Source organism: Nannospalax galili, unplaced genomic scaffold, assembly GCF_000622305.1.
Source record: "Nannospalax galili isolate Female #2095 unplaced genomic scaffold, S.galili_v1.0 scaffold632, whole genome shotgun sequence".
Classification (NCBI taxonomy): Eukaryota; Metazoa; Chordata; class Mammalia; order Rodentia; family Spalacidae; genus Nannospalax; species Nannospalax galili.
In genome coordinates, this window is record NW_008332816.1 from 180,908 (window position 1) to 190,110 (window position 9,203).

The following is a 9,203-nucleotide window of genomic DNA, read 5'->3' on the forward strand; positions in this document are numbered from 1 at the left end:
GCCCAGCCCACTGTGGGTGGTGCCACCCTTGGGCAGGTGGGCCTGTGTTGCATAAGAAAGCAGGCTGAGCAGGGGCCAGGGGAGCAAGCCTGTAAGCAGCGTTCCTCCATGGCCTGTGCTCCAGCTCCTGCCTCCAGGTTCCTGCCCTGAGTTCCTACCTTGGGCTCCCTGATGAACTGCGACCTGGGAGTTGTACGACAAATAAACCCTTTCCTCCCCAAGTTGGTAGTGGTCAGAGTGTTTTGTCACAGCAATGAAGAACAGACTAAGACAGTAATCATACAGATTAGTAACTTATTTTGTTTTTAAAATATTCCATTTATTATTATTATTATTATATTATTTTATGTGTATGAGTGTTCTGCCTGCATGTATGTATGTGCACCCGTGTTGTGAAAAGCCTGCAGACACCAAAAGAGGGTGTTGGATTCCATGGAACTGGAGTTACGAATAGTTGTTAGATGCCATGTGGGTACTGGGAACTGAACCTTAGTCCTCTGCAAGAGAGGTCAGTGCTCTTAACCACCGAACAATCTCTCCAGTCCTGCAGGATAATTTATATTGTACCATTTTGTTCATGTATTCATATCAGAGGGTCCTAAATGGCCCATATCTCTAACTTACCTATGAGCTATTGTGGATATCATAACCTTTTACTACACCCCTTTCAACTTTCTGGAAAAGATTGGTTTGCTAAAGAACCCTTTAACTGTCCACTTATGTCTTGCTTAGCTCATCAAAATATACAAGGATTTGTCTAGTTTTCACTGCCTGGTGGAGAGCTGTTGGTAGTGATATAAATTTTTTCAAATAAATTTTTCAATATAAATGTTTTCAGTAATTTTTCAAATAAAATACTGCATGTATGTAATGAAAGAAAGAGATGACTTTTGATGTGGCTGATTTTAGAGTATCCAGTCTTACCCATGTATTTAACAGCAGAATTATCTATTTAATCTGAATGATTATGACTTCGGGAAATTTGTAAACTTAAACTGAAGTGATCTCTTAGATTGTTCAGAATGAAGCAATCACCTGAACATGGGCTTACTACCTATGATATTTGTTTTGATGAATATTTTAAAATTCCAGTTATAATTATTTTATTTCTGTATCCACAAAATCAACCTAAAAAGTCAGAATGGTCTCCTGCATAACAGTTAAAAATAAATTCACAGGGGCTGGAGAGATGGCTCAGAGGTTAAGAGCATTGACTGCTCTTGCAGAGGGCCCAGGTTCGATTCCCAGCACCCACATAGTGGCTATGAACCATCCTTAATTCCAGTTCCAGGGGAATCTGAAGGCCTCTTCTAACCTCCACGGCATTGCACAACACGGGTGCACTCACATATATGCAGGCAATACACGCATACACATAAAATAAAAATGCCAGGCGTGGTGGCGCACGCCTTTAATCCCAGCACTTGGGAGGCAGAGGCAGGCAGATCTTTGTGAGTTCGAGGCCAGCCTGGTCTACATAGTGAGTTCCAGGACAGCTGGGGCTACAAGGAGACCCTGTCTCAAAAAAAGACAAAATAATAATAATAATAATAAATAATAATAATAATAATAAAATAATAAATTCACATTGACTAGGTTGGAAGATGGTGCACTAGAGACAAACATCACTATACCTAGGCATCTGGAAGAAATTCTGATCTGTAACTCCAAAGAAGGAGAAAGGTTGTGGAGTAACTGTAGTTGATAAAAGACTGTGAGAGGTTCTAGTGAGATGGTTCAGAGGGAAATAGATATTTATTGCCAAGCCTGAGGACCTGAGTTGGATCCTGGGGACCCACATGGTAGAAGAGAGAACCAACTCCCTCAGGTTGTCCTCTGACCTCCAAACACAGTGCTATGGCACCTGTGCATGTGCACTCACATGCAAACACACACATACATGCAAACACACATAGACACACACATGCAAACACACACACACAACTTTATGCATCCTGGGTAAAGATGAGTGATAAGAAACACAAGCTAAACACATAGAAAATATATTCAATAAAATTATAGTGGGAAAATTTCTCCAAATCCAGGGAAAGGGAAGACCACCCAGATACAGGAGACATTTACAGTGCCCAAAACACAGCATCATAGTAAACGTCCTGAAATCATATTATAGTTAAAACACTAAGTGTACAGAACAAAGAAAAGATATTGAAAGTTGCAGCTGAGACGTTACATACGCAGGCAAATCCGTGTGCAAAACAGGTTTCTCCCCCAGACACCGCGGGAGGAGTGGGGAGCAGGGTGATGAATTTCAAGCTCTTGGAGACAACATACATTCTCAGCAATTCATTCAAAATGTTCGTACATTTGACTTCTAAAATGTATTGAGATATGACTGTTTCGTTAGCTATAGGTATATAGAAAATAAGTTTATTATTTGCACAATATGCTCAAACACTATAGATATGAAATATGTAAATTCTGTCTGTTACCAGCAGATCTTATTTCCCTCAGATCCCCCGTGCTGTGTGCAGTGTTGCTTGCAGTCCTGGATTTAGAGAATCCCATAAGGAGGGAAAGGCAACCTGCTGCTTTGATTGCATCCCCAGTCCAGAGAATGAGTTTACCAATGGGGCAAGTGAGTATATGCTATAGAGAGAAATTCTTTAGATGTATTACTTCCCCCCGCTCTACCAACTTGGACCTTGAAAGGATCTATAACAGACTGGCAAAGATAAAATAGATTATTTTCTTTTTTGAATTTATTTATTATTTAATGTGTATGGATGTATTGCTTGCAATAAGTACACCAGTATCTGGGCAAGAAAAGTGTATCATATCCCCTAGAACTGGAGTTACAGGTGGTTGTCAGCCACCATGTGGGTGCTGGAAATCAAACCCAGGTCCTCTGCAACAGCAGCCAGTGCTCTTAACTGATGAGCCATCTCTCCAGCCCCTGTTATTTTTTATTTATTTTATGCATATGAGTGTATTGCCTACATGTAGATAGATGTACCCATGTTCTGCAATGCCCATGGAAGCCTAGAACTGGAGTTACAGATGGTTGTTAGATGCTATGTGGGTGCTGAGACTCAAACCTGGGTCCTCTGCAAGAACAGCCAGTGCTCTTATCCACTGAGCCATCTCCCCAGTCCCTCAATTATTTTCTTTTAAAAAAATTAGTGAAGGTTTTGCCTGCATGTAAGCATAGCACAGGTGCAGTGCTGGCAGAGGTCAGAAGAGGACATTGGCTCCTTTGGATCTGGAGTTACAGACAGTTGTGAGTCATGATGTGGGTGCTAGGATCTGAACCCAGGTCTTCTGGAAGAGCAGCCACTCCTCTTAACTGCTGAGCTATCGCTCCAGACCCCTTGATTCTTTTCTTAATGTAATCATTTAACACATGATCAATAATAATTTCTGGGAACAGCACTCACTCTATTTCTCAAACCAGATCTTTGGCTTTTTCTAGAAATATTGCAGGTAGTGTTTCCTCAAGAGAGCTGTTCTGAGAACCAAACAGCAATGTGTGTGTGTATCTCCCTGGGGGAGGGCCACACATGGCATTACCCACACCTGTTATTCTTCTTTGAACTTCCATAGTCTGAAGTTATGAATCTTACACAACTTTATCTTACTACTGCCCAGGAAAGTTTCTGACAAAGAGCAGATGCTCAGATATGCTGTGTTTAGTTGAATAAATATGTGATTTTTGCTTGTTTTGTTTTGAGACAGGGTCTCCCTGTAACCCCAGCTGGCCTGGAACTCTCTACGTAGACCAGGATGGCCTTGAAATCACAGAGATTGGCCTGCCTCTGCCTCCCAGGACTGGGATTAAAGTTGTGCCCCACGATGCCTGGCTAAATATGCTTTTTATGGTGTCGGACATGGTCTTGGTACAGCAGGTGATGAATATATTTTATGTTGTCATGGAGTTCACAGGTAAGGTAGACAACATAAAGACATGAATTCAAGATAGTGCCACAAGGCTGTCCTAAGTGCATGCAAAGAGACCTGTGGGAGGATGTAAGTGTTGGTATCTATGTGTTTAAAATGTTCCTGTGAGTTTTTTGAAACTATTGTTCTTGATAGTACAACAGATAAGTGAAGAGTGGGACTCATTATTGAGGAAGTTGTTAGAAATAATTAAATACAACAAAGGAAAAGTTTATGTACTACCCAGAGCACCAGCTAACAAAAGGATCAATGTGATCTGAAGTTAAAGGATATAGGGATAGATATGATGATATGGTGTAGAAATGGGACAGAAGACCTGTAGTACAGGTTTTTAACAGTATTGTTTGAGAATTTCACGCATGCATATACTGTGTTTTCATCATAGCCACTCCCCATTCCCTCCCTTCCAATTCCTCTCCTATCCCCCACCCCCAAATTTACCTCTCAACTTCATGTGCTCTCTTTTTAAAGCTTATGCTGCTAGTATGTGCATGGGTGTATAAGACCACCTATTGGAGCATCGATAGATTCTCAAGGCCTCATCCCTGAAGGAAACTGACTCCCTCCCCGCAGCATCCATCAATTACCTGTAGCTCCTTAGCTAGGAAGGGACCATCATGAGCCCCTCTACCATTGATGCTGGAATTTTGACTGGCCAACTTGATTGTCTGAAGGTTTTATAATGCAGTCATGGCTGCTGTGACTTCATGTGTGCAATGGCCCTGTCATGTTCAGCAAAAACTGTTTCATGCTGTCATCCATTATGACCTCTGGCTCTCACAATATTTCTGCCCCCTCTTCCATGGTGATCCCTAAGCCTTGGGAGGCAGGGATGTGATACAGATGTCCCATTTAGAACTGAGCCCTCTACAATCTCTTATCCTCTGCATGTTGATCAGTTATGGGTCTCTGTCTTAATCACTATCTACTGAAAAGAAAAAAGAAGCTTCTCTGATGAGGGTAGAGATGACCTAATTTATAGGTATAGTGATAAGTCATTGGGAGTCAATGCAATAACAGAATAACTTATTAGAATAATAGTATTAGGTTCTCTCCTAGGGTCTATGACCTGACCAGTCTTGAGTTTTTGGTCCAGTTAATAGTATTAGGCATGAGCTATATCTTGTGGAGTGGGCCTTAAAGACAACCAGAAAATGGTTGGTTGCTCCCATAACATCCATGCCACTAATTCATCAATAGGCATATCTTGCCAGGCCAGTTGTTATGGTAGCTCATAAGGTACACAGCTGGAAAAAACTGTTGGTGACTTTTCTGCTCTGGTAGCATGCATAGAACATTTCAAACCATGAAACCTAAGCAATAGGGATGAAGCTCCAGGTCAGTACCAGCTTGAATTTTCCATGACCTATGAGTCAAGCATGTGGTGTTTTCAGCCATAGAGTCTTACTATCTAGTTCTGCAGAGTAACCAAGAGTCATGGCAATCGCTGGTACTGTTTGTGGAGTTCATGAGACCCCACTGACCAACAACTCAGAAAGAGGTAAGCCATGTCTGACACCAGGCTTTTTAATTGATAACCTGTGTCTTCTGGGAGAGGTATTGTTTCCCATTTTAGGGTAACTCCGTTTATGTATTTATGTATGTATTTTAGGCAGATTCTACAGTAGCAGGTTTCCATAAAGATTTTTAAAGATCTTTAGTGTTATATCCCGCCTCATACTCCATGCTCTAATCAGCTCTCCCACTCCCCACCCCCTTTAGCCCTTCCTGTCCCATCAGTCCCCTTTTCCTCTTCATACTGCCTACATTCTATCCCCATCCCTTCAATTCTCTCCACAACCATTCCTAGTCTCCTGATTTCTAAGGGTACTCCAATTTAAACACGCACATCTAAAGATTCAAAACAAGCATCCACCTATGAGAGAGAACATGTGGAATTTGTCTTTCTGGGTCTGAGTTACCTCACACAGAATTATCTCCAGCTCCATCGAATTTCATAATTTCTTTTTTCTTTACAGCAGAATAATATTCCATTGTGTATGTGTATCACACTTTCATTATCCATTCATCAGCTGATGGACATCTGGGCTCTTTCCATTTTCTGACTATTGTGGATAGAACAGGCATGAACTTGGATGAGCAGTATCTCTGCAGTAAGAAACAGAGTCCTTTGGGTATATTCCCAGGCGTGGTATAGCTGGATCACATAGTAGATACATTTCTATCTTTTTAAGGAACTCCAACACAGAGTTCCATGGTGGCTGTTCTCCTGTGCCTTCCCACCAGCAGTGACTAAATATTCCCTTTTCTGCACATCCACACCGGGTTCTGTTGTCATTTGTTTTTGGGTTTTTTTTTTTTTTTTTTTTTTAGGCATTCTGACTGGGATAAGATGAAATCTCAAAGTAGCTTTAATTTGTGTTTTCTTGATGGTTGAAGATGTTGACCATTGAAAAAATATTTGTTAGCCATTTGTATTTGATCGTGTGTGTGTGTGTGTGTGTGTGTGTGTGTGTGTGTACACGTGCCACAGGCTGTGCATGTAGAGGTCAGAGGACATCTTGCAAGAGTCTTTTTTCTCCTTCCATCACATAAGTTCTGTGGATCAAATTCAGGTTGTCAGGTTTGGCACTAAGCACCTTCACCTACTGAACCATCACAACAGTCCTTATAGTTAAGATCTTTTATTACAGCCCCCAATGAATAATATCAGAATAAAACAGATAAAAACACTATCCTATTGGAAAGAAAATTATTAAAATTATTCACATCATACTATTGTATAAATATATAATCCAAATTAATGAATCACTTATTGACTTTATTGGTTGCTAAATACAGGGTTGCAAAAAAAATTATTTTCCATTTTTACTTGTTCTGTTGTATGAAAAAGAACTTTGAAAAGAGGACATTTATGATATTTAAATATAATGACATACTTAGAAAAAATTAAGCTAAGCTGTAATTAAAGTAAAAAAAATTAGGGGATGGGACTGGAGAGATGGCTCAGAGGTTAAGAGCACTTGCTGCTGTTTCAAAGGACTGGCGCTCGGTTCCCAGTACCCACATCAGGCAGCTCACGACAGCCTGTAACTCTGGCTCCAAGAGAGCCAACACCCTCCAGGAGCATATACATTGATAAAAATAAAATAAATATTGAAAACGAAGCTTGTTTGGTGGGTGGTACAGACAAGTATCCCAGTCCCCACCCATCAAACAAGCTTCTTTTTCAACGGACAGAGATAATTACAGAGTTCCACAACTGGTCGAACACAGAGACTGTGAATTGCCCAAGCCCAAGTGACATGTCTACAATGAAACCTCTACACCTAAGGCTCATGGAACATAGAAAAAGGGAGGAAGAGAACACTAATGTATCTTTCAACTCTCATCAATGAAGCTCCCTCATGCAACAGAGGGCCAGGAATGCAAAAGGTCACAAATGGCCAAAATGTAGAGAATAAGAATCTACAGAGTGTGAGTCCTTAGACAGGCCTGCTATATTAAAATCCACCCACCTAGGACTCAGGGACCGTTGCTTAAGAGGGGACAGAAAGATTGTAAGAGACAGGGAGAAGATGCATGACCGTATGCAAACACAGTTGTACAGGCTCCTGGGACCCTTCTCACATGAACCTACAGCAATGGTGTCAGCATGCACAAGACCCATGCAAACTCAAGCAGAACAAAACCCAGCACAGAACTGTGGAAATGGACAGTAGGCGCCAATCTTAACTGAAGAAATACTGGCAGCTGATTATTGCTGGATGAGGAAGAGCTGATCTTAAAGGGAGGGACTCTAGAAAGGCGGACTAGATCCCAGTGGATGAACTTGCACTGAGGGACATCTGGGGAAACTAACTTTAAATGATAGGCCTTAATACAAATGACAGATTGAATGAATTCCAGTGGGGGAGGGGGCTATGGGAGGGTGCCAAAGGGGTAGGGGGCATAAAGATGATTAAGATGTTCTGTATAGGGGCTGGAGAGATGGCTCAATGGTTAAGAACACTGACTGTTCTTGCAGAAGACCCGGGTCCAAATCCCAGCACCCAAATGGCAGCTAATAACTGTCTGTAACTCCAGCTCCAGCAGATCTGACAGCCTCTTCTGTCCTCCACAGGCATTGTACGACACAGAGGCCTACGTGCAGGCAATACTCGCATACACGTAAAATAAAAATAACAAATAGAATATTTTTAAAAAGATGTTCTGTATGAAATACACAAAAATTCAATAAATAAAATAAATGTCAAAAATAAATAAACTTAGTTGTGATTGAAATGCCCCTGAATTTACTGAATATAGTTTAGAAAAGTAAAACAAAAGTACTTAAACAAGCTGAAAAGTGGTATCTTCGTGTATGGAAAGACTTCATTTTATCACATAATTTAGTGTAATTTCAATCAAATTCTCTGCATATGCCATGGTGAAAATTACAACTTACGGGTGGAAGGAATGACCGTTTGACATATTCGATGACACTCTATTCCCTGGCAAGTTGGACTCTATGCTGATCATGCTATTTTACCCACTGAAATGGTATTGTCAACCTGACACAATCTAGAATCACGTGGGAGAGAAGTCTCTGGGTGTTGGTGTCGGAGACACCTAGCTACATCATTCCCATCTGCACCCTGATCCAGCTTATTCTTTGTGGAGCCTGGATGGGAACTTCTCCTCCCTTTATTGTCATTGATCCACAGTCTGAGCGAGAACACATCACCATTGTGTATAACAAAGACTCAGTCACTGTCTTCTACTGTGTCCTGGGATACATGGGCTCCCTGGCCTTGGGAACCTTCTCTGTGGCTTTCATGGCCAGAAACCTGCCTGACACATTCAACGAAGCCGAGTTCCTGACCTTCAGCATGCTGGTGTTCTGCAGTGTCTGGGTCACCTTCCTCCCTGTCTACCACAGCACCAAGGGGAAGGTCATGGTGGCCGTGGAGGTCTTCTCCATCTTGGCCTCCAGTGCAGGCCTCCTCGTTTGCATCTTTGCACCCAAATGTTTCATTATTTTATTAAGGTCAGAGAGAAATTCTCTTCAAAAATTCAGGGAGAAATCATCTTCATGAACTCACATTGATAAAATTCATAAATTTTAACTGACAGATCTATAGTTAGCACATAACCACCATATTAGGTTACAGTGCAAGACTTGTGTCCATGCTCTGGTGACTATTTTCTCTGATGCTGTCTTCCTGGCCCAGGGAAGTTTACTGCTGCTCTCTGGATCTTCTCCTACTGTTCTTCCATTCATCCCTTTATTTAACAAGACCCTGCTACTGATCATTACAGGATACACAAGATGCGTTCTCCTCTAA

General features: G+C 41.4%; 1 pseudogene; it reads left to right on the plus strand.

Moving 5' to 3' along the window:
* LOC103729696 overlaps positions 1-8,954 on the plus strand; it is a 24,441-nt pseudogene extending 15,487 nt beyond the window's left edge.
* Positions 8,955-9,203: the final 249 nt, after the last annotated feature.